The 27,685-nt window shown below is 42.1% G+C and overlaps 1 protein-coding gene and 1 pseudogene across 1 annotated transcript in view; one reads left to right on the top strand and one right to left on the bottom strand.

Annotated features, from left to right (window-relative positions):
• Positions 1-536: 536 nt before the first annotated feature.
• LOC142150063 (kelch-like ECH-associated protein 1A) overlaps positions 537-27,685 on the top strand; it is an 83,539-nt gene continuing 56,390 nt past the window's right edge. The window contains exon 1 of the mRNA XM_075205325.1: positions 537-741. The gene's annotated coding sequence lies outside the window, so the exon portion shown is untranslated. The remainder of the gene's footprint in view (positions 742-27,685) is intronic.
• On the bottom strand, positions 7,241-7,359 carry LOC142136294 (5S ribosomal RNA; annotated as a pseudogene).

Below are 27,685 nucleotides of genomic sequence, written 5' to 3'. Positions count from 1 at the left end.
AAGTTCACATTTATAGAATGTCTCTTACCCCTGGGACAATACTAGTAATGAATATCATAAAGTACTTTTACAACAGTATTGGAACATTAAACAGTACTAGAATGTATCTCATCATAACTGGGAGTGTCAATTTAGTTAACTCTTACACTGTCACGTTATAACAAGCACAATTTTAGTTGCTATGGCAGTAATAAATTTAAGACCCCACCTCCTCTTATTATACTATACTTAGGCAGATAATATATATCTGAATTAAATATTTATGTGTAGGAAAAATATATAGTATGAATGTACTCTGGCCAATAAGAAATGCAGCATACAGACTTGCAGAACAAACCACATTGCTTTTTAAATTAGTGTAAAATAAGTCATGAGATGCAGATTAGGAGGGCATCAGCAGGCCCTTTGCTGTCGCTTGTAGGATTGCAGTGTTTTTGCTTTCTCCACTACAATGAATTTTAGATGAGTCATTGTGACTAGATAGGAGCCAGACTGCTTTCCCAGCTCCGGTACACACATGCATTTGTACAGTACTTTTATCATATTTACTGAAGAAAGGTCACTGAAGAGCCTGCAAACTATTTGAGGAATGTGCCGTCTTTTTACTTGAGAAGTGATTACAGGTCTGCAGTTTTAACCGCTTTGCTGCACTTTTCCCCTGAGCTTACATACAATGTCCAGTACAAAGTCCTACTTGCTCCTATTACATTCAGTATCTGCATCATTTATATGATATTGAAGGTAAGTGTTACATTTTAACAATTACTATTCCAGTTAGACAGCATATGCCAAGCTCTCATTTGCAATCTGAGCTGATGTATTTTGAAACTTAAATTGACATAGCTTTAGACATGCACACGTGTATATAAGATTACTTTAAATGAAAACGTAAGCATCAGCACACTTGTCTGATCGATTGCCTCTGACATTATGAATAGTGAAGAGTTACGTGACAGTCCTGCACTTCACCTTCTGTATCTAAACCGTTGCTACCTTACTCAAGCACCACCCATTTTCCTTGACAGACAAATACACAGAATGCTGCATGAGTCAGATCTAACGTCATATGAAAGTAAGAACATGTATATTAGTTGAATTTTATACTTATAATTAGTAGTATTTGCTTTTTCTTTACACCATGTAATTCATAAAGGTATTGCCCATATGCTTATTATATCTTTTATTCTTACTATCTTTTATTTCTAAGAAACCACAAGGGTTCTACAGTGCTGTACATAGGGGGTTAGAACATACAACAAAATTACATTAGTACAAATAGATAAGAACAATATGTACAGATAAGCAGAATAATAAATGCATGGATAGAATAAACAAAACAAATTGCAGGGCATACAAAAACAATTCAGAAGAATACGAAACAGGTCAGAGAGGAGGATGGAGAGTGAACAGACACAGGGTACAGACATGAAACATGAAAGGACCCTGTTCAGGAGAGCTTACATTTTTAAAGGGAGAGTGTAATGAGAGACAAAAGGAGCAAGTGAGAACAAGAGTCATAGTGGGGTTCACTATGTTGCATATTCTGCAATTTACAGAGGCCATGATGTAGAGAGGCCTAGATGGTGCCATGATCATGCAAAGGCCTAGGTGCTACAGTGTCCTGGAGGGTCTTGATGGCGCAGAGGCCTATTTGGGCAACATCCAGAATGATGCAGGGGCTCAGAAAATGCAGGGGCCATAATGTCTGGGTCTAGGTAGAGCAGAAACCAGAATGGTGACCAGGGTGGTATGACAGTGGCAATATAATCAATAATGTATAAAGTAGAGATGTTCACTGACCCCCGTGTTCTGATTTTGGTTTTGGATCTGGATTAACTTTGTGTTCTGGTTTTGGAAAAACCGCCCTCATGTGTTTTGGGTTTGGTTCTGTACCTTTTAGAAAAATTGCTAAAATATGATAAGATCACATAATTTTGCGCTTTTTTATTCCTACATTATTGTTAACCTCAATAACACTAATTTCAATTAATTTGCAGTCAATTTTGACCACCTCACAGGTCACAATATTATTTTCATACACTTTCAAACAAAGACTACAGCAGTTCTTGCCAGTGATAAAAAAAAGCCATTGTCATGCCTGGGCATAAGACCAAAAAATCCACCTCTTATATGAGGAATTATTTTTACCCAAATTCTGACAACAGTTGTCTAGCCATTTGTAGCATTGCAAAGCCACAGTCAGTATGCCATTTGAAGCGAGTTCATGGCAAGCTCTTGGGAAAATCAGAAACTTATGCTAAAAAAATAACAACAAGCAGTTCAGCATCAGCTACCTCCCTTCTCTCATCTAGATCCCAGCACCTGCAATCTACACCCCCAACACCTTCATCATCAATATCCTCACAAGTGATCGGAGTTAGTCCTGCATGCAACTTGCTAATGCGAGATGACTCCTCCCCTATCCAGGACTCCTCTGAAGAAACCTTGAGCGTTAGTCCCATTGCTGCTGCTTCTGCTGCTGGGGGTGGATCTCCAACACAGAAGCAGACCAAGAAGAAGACTAGTAGTAATTTACAACAATTGACTGTTAAACAATACTTTGCAAGAGGAAGCAAGTATGAAAGCTATCACCTAGTCGCAAAGCGGATCACAGACACCATGGCGACTATGCTAGTATTAGGTCTGCGTCCAATATCCACTATTAATGGAGCTGGTTTTAGACAGTTAATTGAGGTCTTGTGTCCATGTTACCAAATTTCATCACGGCACCATTTTACTAGAAAAACAATTCCTCACCTGTACCAGAAGGTTACAAAAGAGAAAATAATTGTGATACAAAATGCCATTCTACCCACTGTACACTTAACCACAGATATGGGAACAAGCGGAACTGAGAAAACTAAAGATTATATGACTGTGATAGCACACTGGGTTGGTAAAACGCCTTCAGCAACAGGAACAGCAGCAGTATCTAACAAACAACGCCAGATCTTTCAGAGGGAGGCTATTCTGGGTAGCATCTGCTTCACTAAGAGGTATACCGCTGACAACCTGTTTGTGGGCAGCACATGATGAAAAACTAAGGGATGTCATTGCAACATGGCTAATCCTGCTTGGCCTCTCCTGAGATTAATGTGATTTCTGATAACGCCACCAATATTGTTAGAGCGTTACAGCTGGGGGCATTCCATCACATTCACTGTTTTGCTCACACAATCAACTTGGTGGTACAGAATTTTTTTTAAAAAATGACAGTGACATGCAGGAGATGCTGTCTTGTGCCGAATAATTTCGGTTCATTTTCGACATTCTGCAACAGCATGTAGGAGAATGCAGCAGCTGCAAGAAGAACAGAATTTGAGGGGCAATGCACTTTAGTCTAGCGAAGTAGTCACCTGTGAAGAGAGTGCAGGCATGGTTAGCTTGAGTCAAGTGATTACCCTAATTAGACTTTTTGAGAAGCAGCTAGAGAAATTGAAGTTGGAAATTAAACAAAGCAAATCTGCTAACTCTATTGGAATTGTAGATTAAGTAATTAATTCGCTTCCAAAGAATCCAAGAGATATCAACATCTTGAAATCGCAGGGGCGAATGGAGGATTGTCTGGGGGGGTTTCCCCCCGACCCAAAAAAAAAAACCACCCCCCGCATGCGCAGCAGCTCCGTTTCTTCAGCGCTGTCCTATACAGCAGCCGCGGCGCTGTCTAAGAAGCGTCCACGGCGGTGCTGTATACACTACAGCACCGCCGCGGACGCTTCTTTGACAGCGCCGCGGCTGCTGTATAGGACAGTGCAGCTATAGCGCCCACTTAGTTAGCGCAGGGGGGGTTTCTGGAGACTCAGAGACCCCCCCCTGCGTGTGCCACTGAATCGGATCACTACATTTTGGCAACTGTGCTTGATCCTTGGTTTAAGAGCTATGTGTTTTCTTTCTTTCCAACTGACCCAGATCTCAAAAGATGCATTGAGCTCCTGGTCAGCAGGCTGACAGCTCAAGTGGTACATGGCACAACGACGTCTCCTCCTTTGGTTTCTTGGCCAACTGCTTCTAGGAAAAATCTAAGCTTTCCCAAGACACCCAGTGGTGCGCATATGAGTCAGCACAACATATTGACATTTGGTCTGGTCTAAAAGAATTGCCCAAAAATCGTGACAGCTCTGCCATAAAATTAACTACAAATTCCATGAGGAAGGCCATTACAGGCAATTACATCTAAGTACACAGACTTCTGTGATGGTGGATTCCAGCGGGGATGAATTAGTATTGTTTGAGGATGATGTACACATTGATGAGGATGAATATGATGACAGTGTAGATTGCGGGTGCTGAAATCTAGCTGAGAGAAGGGAGCTACCTGATGCTGGTATGCTTGGTAATATTTGGGTAGAATGGCATCTTGGCATTTTTATGTTTTTCTACAGTAAACTTTCATCTTTATTATAGAGGGTTTTTTTTCTTTAAAAAGGTACAAGCTTTTTATTTTTGTTTCCCTGACTTAAAACCACTGTGCACTTGAATATAGGCTTTAGCACATCAGGTAGATTGATTAGTATCATCATGACTGAGACTGGAGAGTGACAAGAACAATGCCACGCCTCCTGTTTCTTTATGAGCTACGGCACAGTAGAATGTCACTGGAGACTTTTAAGAACACTGACAGTCCTATTATTACAATTTCTGTTTCAGCACAGAACCTCGCCTCTCCTGTTTCTGAGTGAGCTATGGTACAGTAAAATGTAACCGCAGATTTAGACCAAGCATGCCAGCCCTATTATTTCTATTTCAGCAATGACGATTAGCAATAGAGCAATGGAGATTTACTCTTTGTTGTTTAACGTATATAACACCGTACAATTTGACTTCAAATTTAGAAGACAATCCTGCCAGCCCTAGTATTTGTATTTCAGCATTGACAATTAACAATGGAGCTCTCCTCTTTGTGTGTAACGTATATAACACCGTACAATTTGACTGCAGATATACACTAAGCCTGCCAGCACTAGTATTTGTATTTTAGCAATGACAATTAGCAATGGAGCAATGGAGCTCTCCTCTTTGTGTGTAACGCATATAACATCAGGGCTGCCAAGAGGAATTCAGGGTCCTGGTACAACTTTTTCATCGGGCACCCCTTACTGGTGAACATCTGAAAATAATTTGCGCCGCCGTTCGTGTGGTCATACAATTGGGGGCATGGCTATGCATCAAGCCCTGAATTCACTGGAGCGTGACATATGTCCAAGTACTCCTGACATTCAGGACGTCTAGCACCTCAGTGTAGTATAGAAAGAATGCAGTGTGTACAGAAAGAGTTTACAGTCTTGGCCTGCACCTTACATTGGGCAGAACACTCACCCAAAATTAGGATTGTCCCACCAGAATCACAACATTTCACAGACTCTCCTGCTCTCTACTACCTGTTCTTCTCACTTTCACCACATGTGGCTGCAGGTTTCTTTAGTTGCGGCTTGTCTGGGTCCTGGAATGTTGGGGGGCCCTATTTGGAAAAAAAATGGGTACATTTAGAAAATTGCAACCAGCCCAGACGTTAAATCAATAGCACCCATGATTAATAATTAGGCGTCCTCCAGCCCCAACATTAAAATAATAGTATTCCCATTTAATAAATAAACCTATTTCTCTCCCAACATACAGCCCCAGCAATAAATTAATAGTATTTACATTCTAAGGGGGGTATTCAATTGTTAACTAGTTTGTTATTTGGAGCGCGTTACGTCTTTTTTTTTTTTTCTTATTTTCGAGCGCGGAAACTTCTCCCGCAATTCAAATTTTTTTATTTATTTTTTCCCGAAACGGTCTTATCGAGCTCCAAACGTTTGTCAATGTTAAAGTATAGGCTGGATGCGAACTCTCAGCGGAAAAAGCTATTCAATTGTTTTTTAACGCTGTGGGTGAAACAGGCAAATCTGCTGTTTCATCTCGCACCTCCTTGGTCTGCTCAAAGAAAACATTTTTTTATTAAGTTAAGAAAAATATACATTAAACTGAAAAAATAGGTGTAAAAGTTCATAAAAATAACCTAAAAACTGAAAAGTACTATTTTTTTAAAAAATAAAAGTGTAATAATTAATAATTTTTTGAAAGTTCCCCCTTTAAAAAAATCCATTAGTGGTGCATGTATTTAAACGTTATTATTTTTTTTTAAGGGGGGGGGGGTGGTTGTGCCTGACCTCAGTCAGCTCTCATCAAAATTGTGAAAAGTAGCATGTTATTTATTTATTTTTTAAAACAAAAATCAATTGCTCCCCACTCTATTTAGTCTTAACCCTAGTGCTGGCAGGCTATTGCTGTGTGTGTTAAAATCTTCCAGTCGGGTTGCTATTGGCCAATAGACGGATGAGGGCGGAGGCCCAACGCGTTTCGTCTTAGCAGACTTTCTCAAGGGAGATATTTCCAATATTAGTGGGTGTTCATTTATAGAGCTGTATATAGAGTTGTATAATAATCTCTGATTGGGTGATCGCGCTGTTAGTCTATCTATGGTCCATGGTGTGCCTAATCGTTCAAGTGTTTATACACTCAAACTTTATGAACCCTGGGAGCCATGATGCAGAATTAAACCTGTAATATAATGGGATCAATGGGAATACATATCAAAACCTTCTGGTTGCATGCATATAGCATATATATCGGGATAACTCATGTGATAGCCCAATCATATGCATAAAACAGATATGTCCATGTCTGACAAATAAATATATGGTATAAATATGAAGGTTACTAAATGCATGTATCTGCAAAATATACAATTACGCAAGATGTATATAATTTAATGTACTCGTCTTGAATTGACAACTTTGACATGCCTAAGCAGTTTTGTTTGTAAGGATATTTATATATTTATATATTTATAAGGATGGTCTTCGTGTGTACATATAAATTTGTACATATACTGACTAATCCATATGCTGGATTAAGTACACAAAAGTGTGTACAATAAATACAAATCTGTGCGTAGTTAAGAGCATAATAGTGATCTAATATATTCCCTGCATAAGTGTGTACAATAAATACAAATCTGTGCGTAGTTAAGAGCATAATAGTGATCTAATATATTCCCTGCATATAACTACACCTGATGAACTGAATGTTCATACTGTACCTCCGTTCAGTCATATATGTATATTGTCATGATATATTTGATGTATAACGTTATGATGACAATGTAGACAATATTACTGTTAGTGCCGGTAGGCTTCCTTGTTCGGCCACCTGCCCATATATACCAGTATGAACACAGTCCAAATGGAGAGGCGAGTTCCTACTGCACTAGGTGTTCTCGGGTAGTCTCCTATCCCGTTACTTACCTAGCTCAGCCTTGCTTGGCTTCCAAGTTCGGGTGAGTTTGGGCATGGCCAAGGTGGTATGGCCGTAGGACTCGAGCCTTTTCCCATGGATAGATGAAACAATACCTGGCCCTCTGTTCCTTACACCCTCAAAACTAGGATCAGGGAACATCTAAGAAATATTAGGATAGGATTCGAAAATCATCACCTATCCAGACACTATAAGGACACCCATAACTGCAGCCATCATGGCACAACCTTTATTGGTATTAAACATGTGACCCAGAATTGGAGAGGGGGTAACATAATACCCAAATTGAATAGGGAGGAATCCAAAGCTATTTATTTTGTCAGAACCCTTACTCCAAATGGACTAAACATAGAATTAGACCTCACCTTGCATTGATGTATAGAGTTGTCCTTTTACGGTAGTGCCATCTGTACAACACCTTGGCCATGCCCAAACCCACCCGAACTTGGAAGCCAAGCAAGGCGGAGCTAGGTAAGTAACGGGATAGGAGACTACCCGAGAACACCTAGTGCAGTAGGAACTCGCCTCTCCATTTGGACTGTGTTCATACTGGTATATATGGGCAGGTGGCCGTACAAGGAAGCCTACCGGCACTAACAGTGATATTGTCTACATTGTCATCATAACGTTATACATCAAATATATCATGACAATATACATATATGACTGAACGGAGGTACAGTATGAACATTCAGTTCATCAGGTGTCGTTATATGCAGGGAATATATTAGATCACTATTATGCTCTTAACTACGCACAGATTTGTATTTATTGTACACACTTATGCAGGGAATATATTAGATCACTATTATGCTCTTAACTACGCACAGATTTGTATTTATTGTACACACTTTTGTGTACTTAATCCAGCATATGGATTAGTCAGTATATGTACAAATTTATATGTACACACGAAGACCATCCTTATAAATATCCTTACAAACAAAACTGCTTAGGCATGTCAAAGTTGTCAATTCAAGACGAGTACATTAAATTATATACATCTTGCGTAATTGTATATTGTGCAGATACATGCATTTAGTAACCTTCATATTTATACCATATATTTATTTGTCAGACATGCACATATCTGTTTTTATGCATATGATTGGGCTATCACATGAGTTATCCCGATATATATGCTATATGCATGCAACCAGAAGGTTTTGATATGTATTCCCATTGATCCCATTATATTACAGGTTTAATTCTGCATCATGGCTCCCAGGGTTCATAAAGTTTGAGTGTATAAACACTTGAACGATTAGGCACACCATGGACCATAGATAGACTAACAGCGCGATCACCCAATCAGAGATTATTATACAACTCTATATACAGCTCTATAAATGATCACCCACTAATATTGGAAATATCTCCCTTGAGAAAGTCTGCTAAGACGAAACGCGTTGGGACTCTGCCCTCATCCGTCTATTGGCCAATAGCAACCCGACTGGAAGTGACCTCAGACGCGGAAGTTAGCACTGGAAGCGTGCCGCACGCTGCTCGTGGACCGCTACTCCATCTCCACAGTAGCGGGACTGATCACCCGCTAACGTGGATTCTATCTGGACACTGACATCCGCTCGCTCGCGCCCACCCCAGAGCGGGATATCTAAGCCTGGACAAATACATCTCCAACCGCAAGTATTAGCTCCAGTTGTATGGGGAGCCTCATTATTGGACACAGGACGATCTGCATACTATTCATAATTGCTTAGCGTCTAGCAATATCATTACATCGTTTCAGCCCAGATACAAATCATCACATGTGACCATCCACGACAAGTATTGCAGTGATTTTCTGTTTCCGAAACATTACACATTTGCAACAATTGATAGTGTCGTTCCATCCATCAATACGCGAACATTATTTTATATTTGAACTTTTATTCACTGGATTTTAATTACCAACTGCATGATTGTATAGAGATATCTGTATTCACTATATTGGTAATAGTACATCTATCCCAGCCTTGGGATTTCAGCCAAACACTATTATATATGTCTTAATTGCATTTGAACTGCATTTGTTTAGCATTGTATATTCAAGATACCCGTTTTTATTCTGTTTTAGTTGGAATGTATAGAAAATTAAAAAGGTGATATTTATCATACCAGCTTGTCCAATAGTGGAACCAATTTGTGACCAGCACCAGGCACCATATACATATTATATATTAATACGAGATTACTTAGCCAGTGAGTGCACAGAAAACATTTTTTGGTTCGTTATTCTAGCTATATGTTTTTATAAGTTTTAGAACTATTTTTTTGATCTGCTTTATCCTGACTTTGGACTTTTCAGCGCAGTATAAGTACATGTATCCATATGTTCTAGAATTGTTTATTCAATTGTCTTTTATCTTATCTCAGCTAATAAATGTATAGGGATCAATAAATGAGACCTTATATGCCATAGAGTATTGTCCAATCAGTAGAGGTTACCCACTACCATACATCTGGTACACCATACAATACATATTAGTATTTTAATTATTTAGTCAGTGAGCGCACAGGATAATTTTTGCTCATTAAGTAATTCATAGTCACATTCAATAAAGAGACCTCATTCTCCTCAAACTCACCCCCACATTCAATAGCCCCCATACCACCCCATCTTAAATTAATAGTCCCCACTATTATATTGCCCACCATTACCCCACAATCAAAATAGCACCCATTAAGTAGCCACCATCTACCTCACAAACACTACATTGCCAAAATCTCCCTGTGCCATCACACACACATTACTGTGCCCCTTTGTCATCACCACGCTTTGCCTCCTTATGATCACACTGTGCCCCTTCATCACAACCACGCTATGCCCCCTTATGATCGGACTGCGACCTCCATTCTGCTTTTCCCCCTTCATCACACTGTGCCATGCTGCTTTTGCCACTCTTCACACTCTGCCATGCTGCACCCCCCCACCCCGCTTCATCAAGCTGGGCCATGCTGCTCCCCCCCCTTCTTCATTCCCCTTTGCCTTTTATCCCTCCCCTTTCTTCATTCCCCTGTGCGTTTTAGCTCCATCCCCTTTTTCATCCCCCTTTGCCTTTTAACCCCCCTTTCTTCATCACCCTGTGTCTTTTATCCCCCCTTTCTTCATCAGCCTGTGCCTTTTATCCCCCTTCTTCATCATTCTGTGCCTTTTATCTCCCCCTCTTTCTTCACCCCCACTGTGCCTTTTATCACCCCCCAACTTCTTCATCCCCCTGTGCCTTTTATCTCCCCCCCACTTATTCATCCCCCTGTGCCTTTTAGCTCCCCCCGTCTTCATCCCCCTGTGCCTTTTATCTCTCCCCCTTTCTTCATCCCCCTGGGCTTCCCCCCTTCCCCCCCTGCCACTTCTTCATCCCCCTGGGCCTTTTATCCCCCCCTTCTTCATCCACCTGTGCCTCTCTGCGTTCCTTCACTCTTTTACCTACCTCTGTTTTGCCTTCTTTCATCTTTCTTTTCTTTTCTCCTCTTTTCTCTCTTCTGTCTTTTTCCTTCTGCCTTTTCTGCTGAGCCGCTCCTCACTGAATGTCGGGTGTGACGTGATGACGTCACGCCCGACATTCAGTGCAAATGGAGGAGGAAAGAGGGATGCCAGCGCCACGATCTACTCACATTTTCTGCGCAAAAAACCCCCAAAAAATAAAAGTTAAAAAAACAAACAAAAACTCACTCAAGAGTGAGGGCCTGGGCCGGGCCCCCTAGCATGCCCGGGCCCGGGTAATTAGTAATCGCCCCCTCCCCTCTTGGCTGCCATGTATAACACCATACAATTTGACTTCAGATTTACACCAAGCCTGCCAGCACTAGTATTTGTAGTTCAGCAATGACAATTAGCAATGGAGCAATGTAGCTCTTCTCTTTGTGTGTTACCTATATAACACTGTACATTATGGGACTGCAGATTTAGAAGACCAAGTCTGCCCTATTAATTCTATTTCAGCAATGACAATTAGCAATGGAGCTCTCCTGAATGTCACTGTAGAATTTGAAGAACACTGCTACCCCCTCCTCTTTCTATTTTACCTATGTTGCTGCCCAACTGCTCTACAGACTGTGCTAACCCTTCTGTGTCCCTCTGTGAAATGGCGCAAGATCCGACGACGTAACGATGACGTTTTGCCTCGTTTTCAATTCCAACAAAGCGCAAAAGTACTCGGATCTGCTAAGTTCGGGTAAGTTCCGCTAAGAGCAATAAATTCAAAGGTAATGGGATGTTAGTGGGAGGGGAGTTATTGGCAGGAGAGCAGTGAAGAGATGGGGCAAGAGTGAAGTGTTGAGAAGTGGAGAGAAAGTATGTGGAAAGCAGAAGTTGAGTAGCTGGATGGTTAGAGCGAATCAGGGACATAAAGAGAGAAAACAAAGATATAATTACAAAGTTGCAATGTCCAGGATTGTGAAATAAGAAGTGGTATGGCCGGCTCCAGTAGGTGAAGCTTGTTACTGGCAGGTATCAGAGGTTGTCCCCTGTTTGTTTGTCTGTGTCATTTAACTGTGCATCTCCTTACACTTTGTGAATTAAAAAAGTTAGGAGGAAATATATTCCTTTTTTTGCTTTGCTCCTATCAGGACCTTGGTGTACAGAAAACTAGGGGTGTGCACAGGCCACTTTTAGTGTTTTGGGTTTTGGATGCTGATTAGCTTGAGGTTTTTGGTTCTGATTTGTTTTGCCAAAACACCCCACTCAAGGTTTTGGTTCTGATTTAGGGTTTTGGGTTCTGATTTTTCTTTAAAAAAAGCATAAAAAGGTCTAAAAAACAGTTTTGTTTTGTTTTTCCCACTCCTACGCTATTATTAACCTCAATAACATTCAATAACAATCATTTCCACTAATTTCCAGTCTATTCTGAACACCTCACACCTCACAATATTGTTTTTAGGCCAAAAGGTTGCACCGAGATAGCTGGATGTCTAAGCTAAGCGACACAAGTGGGCGGCACAAACACGTGGCCCATCTAGTAGTGGCACTGCAGTGGCAGACAGGATGGCAGTTTGAAAAACTAGGCCCCAAAGAGCACATAATGCCAAAAAAAGAGGTACAAGATGGAATTGTCCTTGGGCACTCCGCACTCCCACCCACCCTTATGTTGTTGAAATAGGACATGCGCACTTTAACAAACCAATCATTTCAGCGACAGGGCCTACAAAACTGTGGCTGAAATGATTGGTTTGTTTGGGCCCTCACACAAAAAAAGCTATTCATCTCTCCCTTTACAAACTAAACTGGCTCTACTGAGGCAAGATGTCGTCCTCATCCTCATCCTCAGATTCCTCGCCCCCTTCAGTGTGTACCAGTGCTGGTCTTGATTGAAGAATTGATAATTCATTTTTATGAACATCATCTTCTCAACGTTTTGCGGAAGCAACCTCCTTCGCCGCTCACTGACCAGGTTCCCCGCTGCACTAAAAACTCTTTCGGAGTACACACTGGAGGGCAGGGCAGGATTTACCACTATGCAACCAAGGCAATTGCCTAGGGCCCAGCGGTCCCCACAGGGCCCTGCCAGGGCCGGCAGTGAGACCACCCTTTAAAAATGGGCCGCTACTTATGGGCTGGTTCTATATGCTTCCCCCCCGGGCTAAAGTCTGCCAGCCAGCCCCTGAATAGGGGTATATGTTATGCTAAAAAATTATAGTGCTATGGATTTTTTCAGGGAGGGGGCCCCAAACCAGTATCTTGCCTAGGGCCCCATGAGGTCTAAATTCGGCTCTGCTGGAGGGGGGACAACTCAGGTAAAATAGAGCTAGTTTGTACAGGGGCTTCCAAACTGCCTTTTTTTCCTGCCAGTAAGAATAAGGACTGTCTGACATGTCTACTTGGATGGTGTCAGCAAAGTAATCCTCCACCATTTTTTCAAAGGTGACAGCATCCAATGCAGCCAATCCTGGCAAAGCATACGAAGGGCTTCATCCACAAGAGCTACATGCTTTGTGGAATCGCAATGCTTTAACAGCTTCTCCCTCACTTTCTCCAGCTGCTTCTGCAACAGCCTGATCAGGGGAATCACCTGACTCAAGCTGGCAGTGTCAGAACTGACTTCTCGTGTGGCAAGTTCAAACGGTTGGAGAACCTTGCACAACACGGAAATCAGTCTCCACTGCGCTTGACTCAGGCGCATCCCCACTCCTTTGCCTATGTCGTAGGTGGCTGTGTAGGCTTGAATGTCCTTTTGCTGCTCCTCCATCCTCTGCAGCATATAGAGGATGGAGTTCCAGCGCGTCACAACCTCTTGTTTGAGGTGATGGCAGGGCAGGTTCAGGCTTTTTTGATGTTGCTCGAGTCTGCGGTAGGCAGTGGCAGAATGCCAAAAGTGTCCAGCAATTTTGCGGGCCACCGCAAGCATATCCTGCACACCCCTGTCACTCTTCAGGTAATGCTGCACCACCAAATTTATTGTGTGGGCAAAACATGACACGTGCTGGAAATTGCCCATATGTAATGCCCGCACAATGTTACTGGCGTTGTCCGACACCACAAATCCCCAGGAGAGTTTAAGTGGGGTAAGTCACTGCGAGATTATTTCCCTCAGTTTCTCTAAGAGGCTGTCAGTGTTGTGCCAATTATTAAAACCTGTGATACACAACGTTGCCTGCCTTGGAACGAGCAGGCGTTTTGGAAATGCTATTGATGCTGCTGCTGCTGTTGCTGCGGAAGGCGATGCATCTACCCAGTGGGCTGTCACAGTCATATAGTCCTTAGTTTACCCTGAACCACTTGTCCACATGTCCGTGGTTAAGTGGACAGTGGGTACAACTGCATTTTTCAGAGCATTGAGGACACTTTTTCGTACTTCTCTGTACATCCCGAGTATCGCCTGCCTAGTGAAGTAGAATTTCGACAGGATTTGGTACCGGGGACACAATACCTCCATCAACCGTCTAAATCCCACTCCACTGATGGCGGACACCGGACGCACGTCTAACACCAACATAGCTGTTACGGCCGCAGTTATCCACTGTGCCATAGGATGACTACTGTCGTACTTCGTGCTCATGGCAAACTACTGTTGTACGGTCAACTGTTTAGTGAAAGACGTAGCGTTCTTACGACTTCCCCTCTGGGAAGATGACCGACTACCAGCAGCAACAGCAGCAGCGGCAGTAGTAGGCGTAGCACTGCAGGATCCTCCGGAAGAAACCCGGATTGAAGAGGACTCAGTCCTCAGACCAAGGTATTTAGGTGTCCCTGGACTGCTGACGGTCCTAGCCACAGTTCCTGAACTAAACACTGAATTATGAAGGTTATTCAGATGACGTATCAGGGAGGATGTCCCTAGGTGGCCAAGATCCTTACCCCTGCTTATTTGAGCTTTACATAAGGTACATATGGCCATACTATTGTTGTCCGGATTGGGATAGAAATAATTCCAGACCGAAGAGGTGGATTTCTTGGTCTTCTGGCCAGGCATGACGATGGGCTTTTTCTTCCCATGGACAACAACTGTTTCCCCCCCTGGTGCCCCATTTAAGATAACCACATCAGCATCCTCCTCGTCAAGTTCCTCCTCAGCGCCAGCTACATCAATATCTTCCTCCCGGTGTACAACATTGACACCTTCATTAGCCAAATCTGTAACTGGACTGTGGGTGATCCTTCCAGCATATGCAGAGGGCGTGCTGCAAATGGTGGAAGGAGCCACCTCTTCCCATACAGTGATGGGAAGGTCAGGCTTCGCAACCACCAACACCCTTGGACTCGCCTTAGGGATTTGTGATGACATCTCTTTAGAAGGCAGAGTTGTTTGATGTGTTGTTGATGACAGCTTAACTCTCTTAAATTTTTTAGAGGGGGGGAGGAGGGCTTAGATCCTTGGGTGAAGCTGAACCACTAGTCATGAACACGGGCCAGGGCCTAAGCCGTTCCATGCCACTCCGTGTCGTAAATGGCATATTGGCAAGTTCACGTTTTTCCTCAGATGATTTTAATTTTCTTTTTTCGCAAATTTTTGTGAACTTTGGGTTTTTGGATTTTACATGCCCTCTACTATGAGATTGGGCATCGGCCTTGGCAGACGACGTTGATGTCATTTCATCGTCTATGTCATGACTAGTGGCAGCAGCTTCAGCATTAGGAGGAAGTGGTTCTTAATCTTTCCCTACTTTATCCTCTAAATTTTGGTACTCCATTATATGCAGCACAAGAGAGCGTACCCCTAAACCACACACACTCGGCAAAGCCTTTAAAAATGATATGCGGCACAGGAGAGTACCACTGGACTGGAGTTATACAGCAGAGCCTATTTTTTGGTACAGCAGGAACAGTGAATGTAGTTTAATATCGAAGTAATAATATTTCTGGACTGCAGGAACAGTGAACGTAGTTTAATATCCAAGTAATAATATTTCTGGACTGCAGGAACAGTGAACGTAGTTTAATATCGAAGTAATAATATTTCTGTACTGCAGGAACAGTGAACGTAGTTTAATATCGAAGTAATAATATTTCTGTACTGCAGGATCAGTGAACGTAGTTTAATATTGAAGTAATAATATCTCTGGACTGCAGGAACAGTGAACGTAGTTTAATATCGAAGTAATAATATTTCTGGACTACAGGAACAGTGAAAGTAGTTTACTATCCAAGTAATAATATTTCTGGACTGCAGGAACAGTAAACGTAGTTTAATATCCAAGTAATAATATTTCTGTACTGCAGGAACAGTGAACGTAGTTAAATATTGCAGTACTAATATTTATGTACTGCAGGAACAGTGAACGTAGTTTAATATTGCAGTAATAATCTTTCTGGACTGCAGGAACAGTGAACGTAGTTTAATATCGAAGTAATAATATTTCTGGACTGCAGGAACAGTGAACGTAGTTTAATATCCAAGTAATAATATTTCTGTACTGCAGGAACAGTGAACGTAGTTTAATATCGAAGTAATAATATTTCTGTACTGCAGGATCAGTGAACGTAGTTTAATATTGAAGTAATAATATCTCTGGACTGCAGGAACAGTGAACGTAGTTTAATATCGAAGTAATAATATTTCTGGACTACAGGAACAGTGAAAGTAGTTTACTATCCAAGTAATAATATTTCTGGACTGCAGGAACAGTAAACGTAGTTTAATATCCAAGTAATAATATTTCTGTACTGCAGGAACAGTGAACGTAGTTAAATATTGCAGTACTAATATTTATGTACTGCAGGAACAGTGAACGTAGTTTAATATTGCAGTAATAATCTTTCTGGACTGCAGGAACAGTGAACGTAGTTTAATATCGAAGTAATAATATTTCTGGACTGCAGGAACAGTGAACGTAGTTTAATATCCAAGTAATAATATTTCTGTACTGCAGGAACAGTGAACGTAGTTTAATATCGAAGTAATAATATTTCTGGACTGCAGGAACAGTGAACGTAGTTTAATATCCAAGTAATAATATTTCTGTACTGCAGGAACAGTGAACGTAATTTAATATTGCAGTACTAATATTTCTGGACTGCAGGAACAGTGAACGTAGTTTAATATTGCAGTACTAATACTTCTGGACTGCAGGAACAGTGAACGTATTTATATATTGCAGTACTAATATTTCTGGACTGCAGGAACAGTGAACGTAGTTTAATATTGCAGTACTAATATTTCTGGACTGCAGGAACAGTGAACGTAGTTTAATATTGCAGTACTAATATTTCTGGACTGCAGGAAAAGTGAACGTAGTTTAATATTGCAGTACTAATATTTCTGGACTGCAGGAACAGTGAACCTAATTTAATATTGCAGTAGAAATTCCTTTTTACTGCAGGAACAGTGAACGTAGTCAGATATTGCAGTTGAATTTTTTTTTTACTTTTTTTATAATTCTTTTATAAAAAAAAAAATTATAATTGTTTTATAATTTTTTTATAACAATGGACTTAGCAGGACAGAGCACAGGACACAGCACCACTGGACTCAGCAGGACAGAGCACAGGACACAGCACCACTGGACTCAGCAGGACAGAGCACAGGACAAAGCACCACTGGACTCAGCAGGACAGAGCACAGGACAAAGCACCACTGGACTCAGCAGGACAGAGCACGGGACAAAGCACCACTGGACTCAGCAGGACAGAGTGACAGGACACAGCACCACTAAAAAACCCAACCTCCCGCTTCTCTGATCAATGCCCGACAGAAGATGGCGGCGGCAAGTGGGGAATTTATACAATCCGAGTCTCGCGAGATCCGACGGCGGGATTTGGAGTCAGAGCCTCGCTTTCAGTGTTTCTCCCCGCCGGAAATACCCGAACAGTGCGGATCCGAGGGCAATCCGAGCACTGTTCGGGTATTTTCGATAATCCGAGCCCGCTCATGTCTTCAGAAAACCCAAAAAAATCTTCCCTTAAAGCAGTGTTTCTCAACTCCAGTCCTCAGCACCCCTAACAGTGCATGCTTTCCAGGTGACAAGGGAAATAATTATACCACCTGTGGATCTGTTAGAATGTGTCAGTCAGTAATGAATACACCTGTGTTTAAGCAAGGAGATATGGAAAACATGCACTGTTAGGGGTCCTGAGGACTGGAGTTGAGAAACACTGCCTTAGAGTGAATGCTAAGATGTATTTGGGTTGAATACAAACTAGCTACATCTATGTTAATTGGTTAGCTGATGAAAAAAAAAAACGTATTGGTCTCGGTCAGGCTTGGTGAGTGTCAGGCCAGATTGGTGTCCTAAAATGTGCTTAACTGATCAATAGACTAACACATGTTATAACAATAGATAAAAAAATCCATTTAAATTCCTGATAAAAAAGAAGAAAGATGGTTAGCAGTTGTGTCGTTTAACTGTGCATTTCATTTAGAGATGGTCACTGACCCCCGTGTTTTGGTTTTGGATTCGGTTTTGGATCTGGATTACCGTCGTGTTTTGGTTTTGGTTTTGGTTTTGCAAAACCGCCATTGCGTGTTTTGGTTTTGGTTTTGGTTTTGTTTGGTTTTGTTTTGCTATTTTTTGGGAAAATCCATGTTTTTGGGCCTAAATTAACCCAATTTAGTGCTCCAACTGTTTTAGAGACAAGTAATCTAATTGTTGAGGTAATAAATCATCCAAAAAAACAGTTTAATTCTTCGTTGGTAGGCCTATTCTACACACAAAACAGATTGTCTTCCTCTCCATCTATGCATATTGGCAATGCAGCCATCGTCTTTGAATGTATATTACACCCTACACTTATAGTTAAATATGTAAAGAAATGGAAAAAGCCAGTTTGCTTTCTGTCTCTCAAGCATACTTGCCAACTCTCCCGGAATGTCCGGGAGACTCCCGCATTTTGTGAGAGTCTCCCGGACTCCCGGGCGAGTGTGGCAATCTCCCGAATTCTGCCCACTTCACTAGGAAGTGCCCCACTTCCTAGTGAAGTGGGCAGAATTAGATCCCAAACGCCGCGATTCCCGGTGAATCGCGGCGTTTGGCCCCGCCCCCGCTGTCAAATGACGCAATTTGCGTCATGACGTCACATGGGGCGGGGCCGAAATGACGCGATTTCGGCCACCCCGCCCCTTCACGCCCCCCTCCACTGGCTGGCTCCCGGAAGGGAGCTGAAGAAAGTAGGTAAGTATGCTCTCAAGGCCCCCCTCCACTTGTATAAAATAGCAAAAAATTCAGCCATTATAGACTGTACAATATTAATTGACATGGAGAAAGCCAGTTTGGTTTCTGTCTCTCTAGGCCCCCCTCCACTTGTATAAAATACTAAAAAATTCAGCCATTATAGACTGTACAATATTAATTGACATGGAGAAAGACAGTTTGGGGTCACTCTGTCTCTCTAGGCCCCCCTCCACTTGTATAAAATACCAAAAAATTCAGCCATTATAGACTGTACAATATTAATTGACATGGAGAAAGCCAGTTTGGTTTCTGTCTCTCTAGCCCCCCCTCCACTTGTATAAAATACTAAAAAATTCAGCCATTATAGACTGTACAATATAAATTGAAATGGACAAAGGCAGTTTGGTATCTGTCTGCATCAGATCCTCTCTCCACTAGGAGTAAAATAGAAAACTATTCAGCCGTTATATAATCTAGAATATAAATAGAAATTGAGAAAGGCAATTTGGTATCTGTCTGCATCATAATCATCAACATCATCATTAGCGCCCTCGTCGCCTACACAAATCTCCCCCTCATCCTCTTCTAATTCCAAAGTGGCATCCTCAATTTGGGTATCACCGGCTACACTCGGGCTATTAAGGCACACATCAGCAGAATGCTCACGATTAGACATCCCACTGTTGGATGGACTCTCCACAGGGATTGTTGTCATTTGTGAATCAGAGCAAATATTCTCCTGTAATGCCTCACTGGTATCTTGCAGCTCAGCTTTGACGCGTAACAGTAGTTGTGCACCAATTGTAGCCTGGGTAACTTTTTGGGATCTGCCACTAATAGCCAAAGGTGAAGGCCTCATTCTCTCTTTGCCACTGCGTGTGTAGAATGGCATGCTTGCAATTTTTTTTTTATCGTCACTTAACTTTTGCTCAGTTACACTTCTTTTTCGCTTCAATACAGTAAATTTTTTTTTGGTTTTTGTTTTTTGCACTAATTTGAAAACACTCTGTTGTTTGACATCGCCTTGGCCAGATGACGTACTGGGAACACTAACATCAGGACTGGTGACAGAACCTGGTTGCTCATTTAGATCATATGTGGACTGCTTTGAATCCATTCTGAGCGCAAACCACTGAGGAGTGCTAAAAATTATTGAGTAGATACTGCTGACAGATATGACTTTTGACAGCCAGAAATATTAATGCACAATTAGGGAGGACACCCCAAAAACACTGAGGAGTGCTACAAATTATTGAGTAGATACTGCTGACAGATATGACTTTTGACAGCCAGAAATATTAATGCACAATTAGGGAGGACACCCCAAAAACACTGAGGAGTGCTACAAATTATTGAGTAGATACTGCTGACAGATATGACTTTTGACAGCCAGAAATATTAATGCACAATTAGGGAGGACACCCCAAAAACACAGAGGAGTGCTAAAATTTATTGAGTAGATACTGCTGACAGATATGACTTTTGACAGCCAGAAATATTAATGCACAATTAGAGAGGACACCCCAAAAACACTGAGGAGTGCTTAAAATTATTGAGTAGATACTGCTGACAGATATGACTTTTGACAGCCAGAAATATTAATGCACAATTAGAGAGGACACCCCAAAAACACTGAGGAGTGCTACAAATTATTGAGTAGATACTGCTGACAGATATGACTTTTGACAGCCAGAAATATTAATGCACAATTAGGGAGGACACCCCAAAAACACTGAGGAGTGCTACAAATTATTGAGTAGATACTGCTGACAGATATGACTTTTGACAGCCAGAAATATTAATGCACAATTAGGGAGGACACCCCAAAAACACTGAGGAGTGCTACAAATTATTGAGTAGATACTGCTGACAGATATGACTTTTGACAGCCAGAAATATTAATGCACAATTAGGGAGGACACCCCAAAAACACAGAGGAGTGCTAAAATTTATTGAGTAGATACTGCTGACAGATATGACTTTTGACAGCCAGAAATATTAATGCACAATTAGAGAGGACACCCCAAAAACACTGAGGAGTGCTTAAAATTATTGAGTAGATACTGCTGACAGATATGACTTTTGACAGCCAGAAATATTAATGCACAATTAGAGAGGACACCCCAAAAACACTGAGGAGTGCTTAAAATTATTGAGTAGATACTGCTGACAGATATGACTTTTGACAGCCAGAAATATTAATGCACAATTAGAGAGGACACCCCAAAAACACTGAGGAGTGCTAACATTTATTGAGTAGATACTGCTGACAGATATGACTTTTGACAGCCAGAAATATTAATGCACAATTATGGGGGACAACCCAAAAGCGCTGGGGAGTGCCAAATATGAAGAAAAAATAATAAACCTCTATCCTCCTCTCTGCACTAGCGATTTTGGTTAGAGCAATTGCAAGAACAATATTGTATTCTTTCTCTGTCCCTGCTCTAATTAGCCTATGACTACACCCTGCTCTCTCCCTCTGTCAAATGGCGATGGATTGCTGTGGAGGCGTGTATTTATAAAGTTGAAGTATCGCGAGAACCGAGTCCCGAGATCCGACGACGTCACAATGACGTTCGGCCTCGATTTGGATTCGGAATTGGCGGGAGAGTACCGAGCTGCTCAGCTCGGTACTCGGATACCCAAAGTTCGGGTGGGTTCGGTTCTCGGAGAACCGGACCCGCCCATCTCTAATTTCATTACACATTGTAAAAAGAATAAAAAACACGTCTACCCTATGGTTAATTCTTATATACATTTATTTTTCGCTAATGTACAAACAGTTTTTTTTAAGTCCTTGGGCTTTAAAGCCCTAAAAGGTAGGCACATTAACTCATAGCTCTCCAAGTGTTGGCTTAGTCAAGTTTTTTTATTATTGGATCACCTCTCACATGCCTTGAGATGACTGCCCCCAGCCTGGATGATGTCCTGAAAAAAATGGCAATTAAATTAAATACTGTTCATTTTGAATGCTATGTTAACATCAACTAAGTACCAGAGACCAGAATAATAAGGTATTAGGAGAATGACACACAAACTACTCTACTATATTTCCAAAGCAGCAGATAGTGGGAACCACAATCCTGTGGCTGGAAAGTGGTATCACAGACAGACTTTTGTCATTTTTAAGAGGGGGGGGATTTAAAGAAAACAAAAATTATTTATTTACATAAGGAGGCTATGGGATGGTCACGGGCCTCCTGGATTATTTTGGGTCCGAATAAAGGTTGGGGCGTGACACATACACAGTGGGCCCTCGGGACCAGTTGATAGCAAGCCAGGTGATAGTTGGTGGCTGGCCTCTCCTCTGGGACCAAAAAACCTTCAATATACTGGTCGCGGATCCCTGTGTCTGCCTCCTCCTATCAAACCTAAAAGTACACAAAAGTTTAACAATTCCTAATTCCCAACCACTGTATATATAGTGTGTGAGGTGGGTTCTTAATATAATTTTTTTGTATAATATTGTTTAATATAATTTTGTTTTTGTAAAGTGTTTGGGATGGAAGGGAGGGGGTTTCTTACTATGGTGTGTGCAGGAAGGGTGGTGGATATGTTAATATAGTGTGTGAGTGTGATTGGGAGGGCTTCTAATATATATAGTGTGTGAGGCAGGGGTCTCAATATAGTGTGTGAGGGAAGGAGTGCTTCTAATATATACAATGTTTGAGGGGAGGTTCTTAATATAGTGTGTGAGGGAAGGGTGGTTATTTAAATATAGTGCTTGAGTGTGATTGGGGGGAATTTTACTAAATATAGTGTCCTAGGGGGGTTCTTAATATAATGTGTAAGAGATGGAGGGGAGAGGGGGGTCTTAATATAGTGTGTGAGTGTTTGGGGTATAATGTGGGTGGGAGGTATTCTATTAAATTAATGGTGATGTTTAGGTGGGGGCATAATTATTAAATGAATGCTATTTTAATTGTGGAGCGATGGTGGGGCAATTTAATTTTTTGGTGGGGTCTATTAATTTAAGATGGGGTGGCGGGACCACACATGATATGCTGCGGTGGTTTGGGGGCTATTGAATGTGGTCCTGAGTTTGGGGAGGAGGGCTATTTATTAAATGTATATGCTATTGATTTAATGTCAGGGCTGGCTGGAGGGAAATAGATCTATTTATCACATATGAATATTATTAGTTTAATGTTGGGGCTGGAGGAAGGTCTAATTATTAAATGTGGGTGCTATTGATTTAAGACAGGGCTGGTTGGAGTTTTCTGGGCACGCATACATTGGGCACGCAGACACTGGCACTGACTCTGGGCACACATATAATGGGCACAGATACACTGGTACAGACATTAGGAACACACATACAGTTACAGACACAGTGGGCACACATACACAGGAACAGACACAGTGCGCACACACACATACAGGGACAGACACATTGAGCACACACGCATGCAGGGGCAGACACAATGGGCACACACACACGTAGGAACAGACCCACTGAACACCAACATGCAGGAACAGACACATGCAGAAACAGGCACACTGGGCATGCAGAAATAGACACACTGGGCAGACGGAGTGGGCACACACATACAGGGGCAGACCCAGTAGACACACATACAGGGGCAGATAAAGTAGGCATACACACACATACAGAGGCAGGCACAGTGGGCACACACACAGAGGCAAACACGGTGGTTACATACACACAGGAACAGACAAAGTGGGCACACACAAACATACAGGAACAGACACAGTGGACACACGTACAGGAACAGACACAGTGGGTACACACACATACTGCATACTTGCCTACTATTTAAATCTATATTCCAGGAGATCCCGAAGTACAGAGGGTAGGAGGGGTCCCCGCCCTCCTTTGTTCAATGCCATGAATTTTGGCATTTTACAGGGTCCGGGAGGTTTGCCTACTCTTCCGGGAGTCCGGGAGGAGACCCCAAAATTCGGAAGCCTCTCGCCTACCATTTATTTGGCCCCGCCTACATAAGGCCACTTTCAGACTTTTTTCCCAGGGCCACTTTAAGTTCCCAATCCGGCCCTGATCACAAACAATAGGCAGAGTCAAACACCAGGCAAAATGGTAAGTCAGACAGCAATATTAGTAGTCAGTGTTACAAACAATAAGGGCAATCCAGGCAGCAATCAGAAGTAGTCAGGTCACAGGCACAGTTAAAAACCGAGTTTCAATCAAAAGCAGAATATGCACAGGAACAGGAGCACAATATAACCGGCAATGGTTAAGTGAACCTGACAAGTATTTAAAGCAGTAGTAACAATAGGGCGGTTGTCAGATTAAACTGCCAATGAATGGAATTCATGTGATCACACCCAGGCTGACATCCTAAGGTATGCAAAACTGAAGCAGCCAAAACATCAATTGCCTGCTGTTCCAAATATTACCCCCTTCCCCTTGATGAGAGGTTAAAGATCCTTTAATCTAGGCATATCTGTAAATGTCTGGTGAATTGCTTTCCTTAAGTCATTGGCATGCAAGACACTGGTAGGTATCCAAGATCACTCCTCAGGGCTAAACCCCTTTCAGTGGATTAAGTAGTGAAACTGGCATTGTACCCATTTGGAATGAAGAATTCTCTTAATCTGGCACCATTAGTGTGCCAGAGTATTAGGTCCCCGCTGTGCTCCTGTGCTCTTTCCTTGTGTCCTAACATTTGTAATGAACTCCAACTTACTCTCTTTGGATATCCCCTGGCTCTGAACCTCCCTCATGTTTCTGTGTGACCATCTACTATCACTGGAGCTGTTTCCTTGGAAATCTCCAGTAAGCATGAGCCAGCTTCAATAAGGATGCATGGAATGTACAGGGTAAACTTAGGTCCAAACTTAAAAGAAAGCTGACAGAGTTTGGTGTTCTTAGTGGAGAGCCATACCCTGTCCCCTTCTTTCAACTTACAAGGATGTCTGAAATGATCCTTAAATTACTTGGCTCGAGAAGCAGCTTGCTTCAATGAGAAGTTTATTTTTTTCCACATTTTTGGTACCTGATCTCTCTCCAGAATATGTTCTCTAAAGTGTAAATCCTCTCTGATACAAAGGTAGATAAGAGAGTACAGATCGGTAGGAAGTTTCCTTGAGGATAGCTCATCCTTAATACTATCAGAGAGACCTTGCCAAAACATTGCTACCAGTACCTCATTATTACACTTCAATTCAGATGCCAGAGTGCGAAACTGAATTTCGTACTGCCCCACCAATACTATTACTTGGCGCAGATTCAGCAGATTAGAAGCTGCAGATGGGATGCAGCCAGGCTCGATAAAGATTTTGTAGAAAGTTTTGATAAAAGTAACAAAGTTTTGCAGAATGGGATCACTCCCACAGTGGAGAGGCCCAAGTCAATGCTTGCCCTGTGAGCAAGGAAATAATGACAGATACCTTGAAACCCTGAGAGAAAAACTCTCAGGGTTTCACTCAAACTGAACAGCGCATTGGATTAGGAACCCTCTACACTTGTTAGGATCTCCAGGCAGTGGGATATGAAGATTCTTAGACCCTGCGGATGCCAAGACAGTGGAGGAGGCAGAAGAGGGAGAGGAGGAAGCGGAGGCTGGTGGTGAGTCAGCTAGAGAACTTTGCAAGGAATCCAGGCAGAGTACCACACTTTAAACACACTGTAGAAGCTGGGCCTGGTCCGATTCTTGTTGTTTGACACATCAAGCCAAATGAAGAAGCAAGTCATGAACAACTACCAGCGAAGTACAAAGTGAAAGAGTGGTCAGGCAGGAAATCTTGTACCAAATCAGAATCCAAAGGGAAGGCTGAGACAAGCCATAGGTCAAATACCATGAGGGAGGTTCAGAGCCAGGGGATATCCGAAGAGAGTAAGTCGGAGTTCATTACAAATGTTAGGACACAAGGAGAGAGCACAGGCGCACAGGGGGACCTAATACTCTGGCACACTAATGGTGCCAGAGCATTCTTATATAGTAGGGAACAGAGGAATCAATTACCAGCGGTGGTAACGTGAGCAGCCACTGCCAGGCTCAGAGTAGTGTCCCATTGCCAGGCAACAGGACACGCATATGCATTAGAGCTGGCCACCCGGCTGGAAACAGTTCATCTGGTTGCTTGGCAACCAGAAGTAGACAGGACAACTGGAAGCAGGCAACTGTTCTGGGCAGGACAAAAAGGGGCAGCGCCAGACAAACATCCTGGATGCATTGTAAAAGCTATGCCTAATTGGTCTCTTGTCGATCAACATGCTGAACTAAAAGGAGCAGTATATCACTGGGTGAGGGATCACCTTGTCCATCCATGGTGTCAGAGTATACTGTTACGATCAGATGTGGGATAGAGGCTAATTACCGGTATTAATGCAACTATACTAGGAGGCGTGGAGTCTAACAAGTTTGTATGGACTTGGCTGCAAGGAGCGTGCAGGTTGCGTTTCTCCAAGACAGTCACCGGCAAAGTAGTGGTGAACAGCAAGTAGCCAGACAATCCAAAGTCAATCCGGCCAGGAAATGGCTGAATACCAAATCGTGAAACAGAAGCATGGTTAGGGAAACCAAGATCAATACCAGGGGGGAGTGAGATAGCCAAATCAGGATCCAGAGAGTAGTCAGTAAGTAAGTCGAATCAGAACCAGGATATACCAACAAGAGAAGGAGAGAATCCTAGGAACAAGGAACACTGGAGTAAGGTGTGAGCCTAATACTCTGGCACCCAAATGGTGCCATAGACTGGTTGAATAGAGGCTGAAAGAGTCTAACTGGTTCTCTAATTGGAAATCAATGGAACAGGCTATTTGTTTTTATGATGATCTAATTCAGACCTCTGTAATCAAATGCAAGGTTGCAAATCTCCATCTTTTTTTTTGCCAAAGAAAAATCCGGCACCAAGTCGTGACCGGGAAGGTCTAATGAACCCCTTCTTCAGTTTTTTTTAGCATATAGTCCTCCGTGACTTTCCTCCATGTCTCTTCAATGGAAAGAAAATATAAATGAGTCTTAGGAAATTTACAACCGGGCTGAAGATCAATAGCAGGGTCATACAGGCGATGTGGTGGTAGTGTATCTGCAGCTTTTTTGGAGAAAACATCGGCAAAATCTTAATATTGCAGTGGTAGTGTAGGACCTGGGTTGACCAAAGTGGTAGCAATCTTAACATGTAATGCTAAACATGTCCCCTGGCAGTTTTTACCTCATGCTGAAAGTCCTCCTGTGGAAGAATCAAGGGCAGGATTATGCTTGATAAGCCATATGTACTCTAGAACCATAGGGTACGTGGATGAATGAATAAGATAGAATGAACGGGTATCTTTATGGAGTAATCCAACTGTCAGGGTAAGAGAGCTGGTACTCTCTAGCAGATTTCTGCCCATAAGTAGATGCCCATCAAAACTACAAACAGGTACTGGAACGTCCAATGGTTGAGTAGAGAAAGCAAACTTTCGTGCCACACATATATTCAGAAAATTTGCAGCTGCTCCACTGTCCACAAAATCTAGGAGATCAAGATTCACAGAGTGCAGGAAAATCTGGACAGGTTGTTGGAGGAAATTTTTGTTCTGTAAAAAATATGAACTAACCTTGAATACTATAGAAGGAATTTCCCAAGTTTTTTTGGGCATTTGTGTGAAAAATAGCCTTTTCCACCACAGTATAGACACAATCATTGTTGAATGCACCTAGTTCTCTCCTCAAAGGTAATATGAAAAATAGCTATCTGCATGTTTTCAGAATCTCCTGTCTTATCTGGGTTTGAGAGAGAGAAAAAGTTCTGCACATGAGATTCTTTTTCCAGTCTCCTTTCTTTTCGCTGGTCTATGCGAACAGTAAAGCATATAAAGGACCCCAGAGAATAAGAAGCAGGATATTGGACCAATATGTCCAAGCAAACT

This window comes from Mixophyes fleayi, chromosome 1, assembly GCF_038048845.1.
Source record: "Mixophyes fleayi isolate aMixFle1 chromosome 1, aMixFle1.hap1, whole genome shotgun sequence".
Classification (NCBI taxonomy): domain Eukaryota; kingdom Metazoa; phylum Chordata; class Amphibia; order Anura; family Limnodynastidae; genus Mixophyes; species Mixophyes fleayi.
Note: the sequence above shows the minus strand (reverse complement) of the source record. Positions and strands in the feature narration are given on the sequence as shown.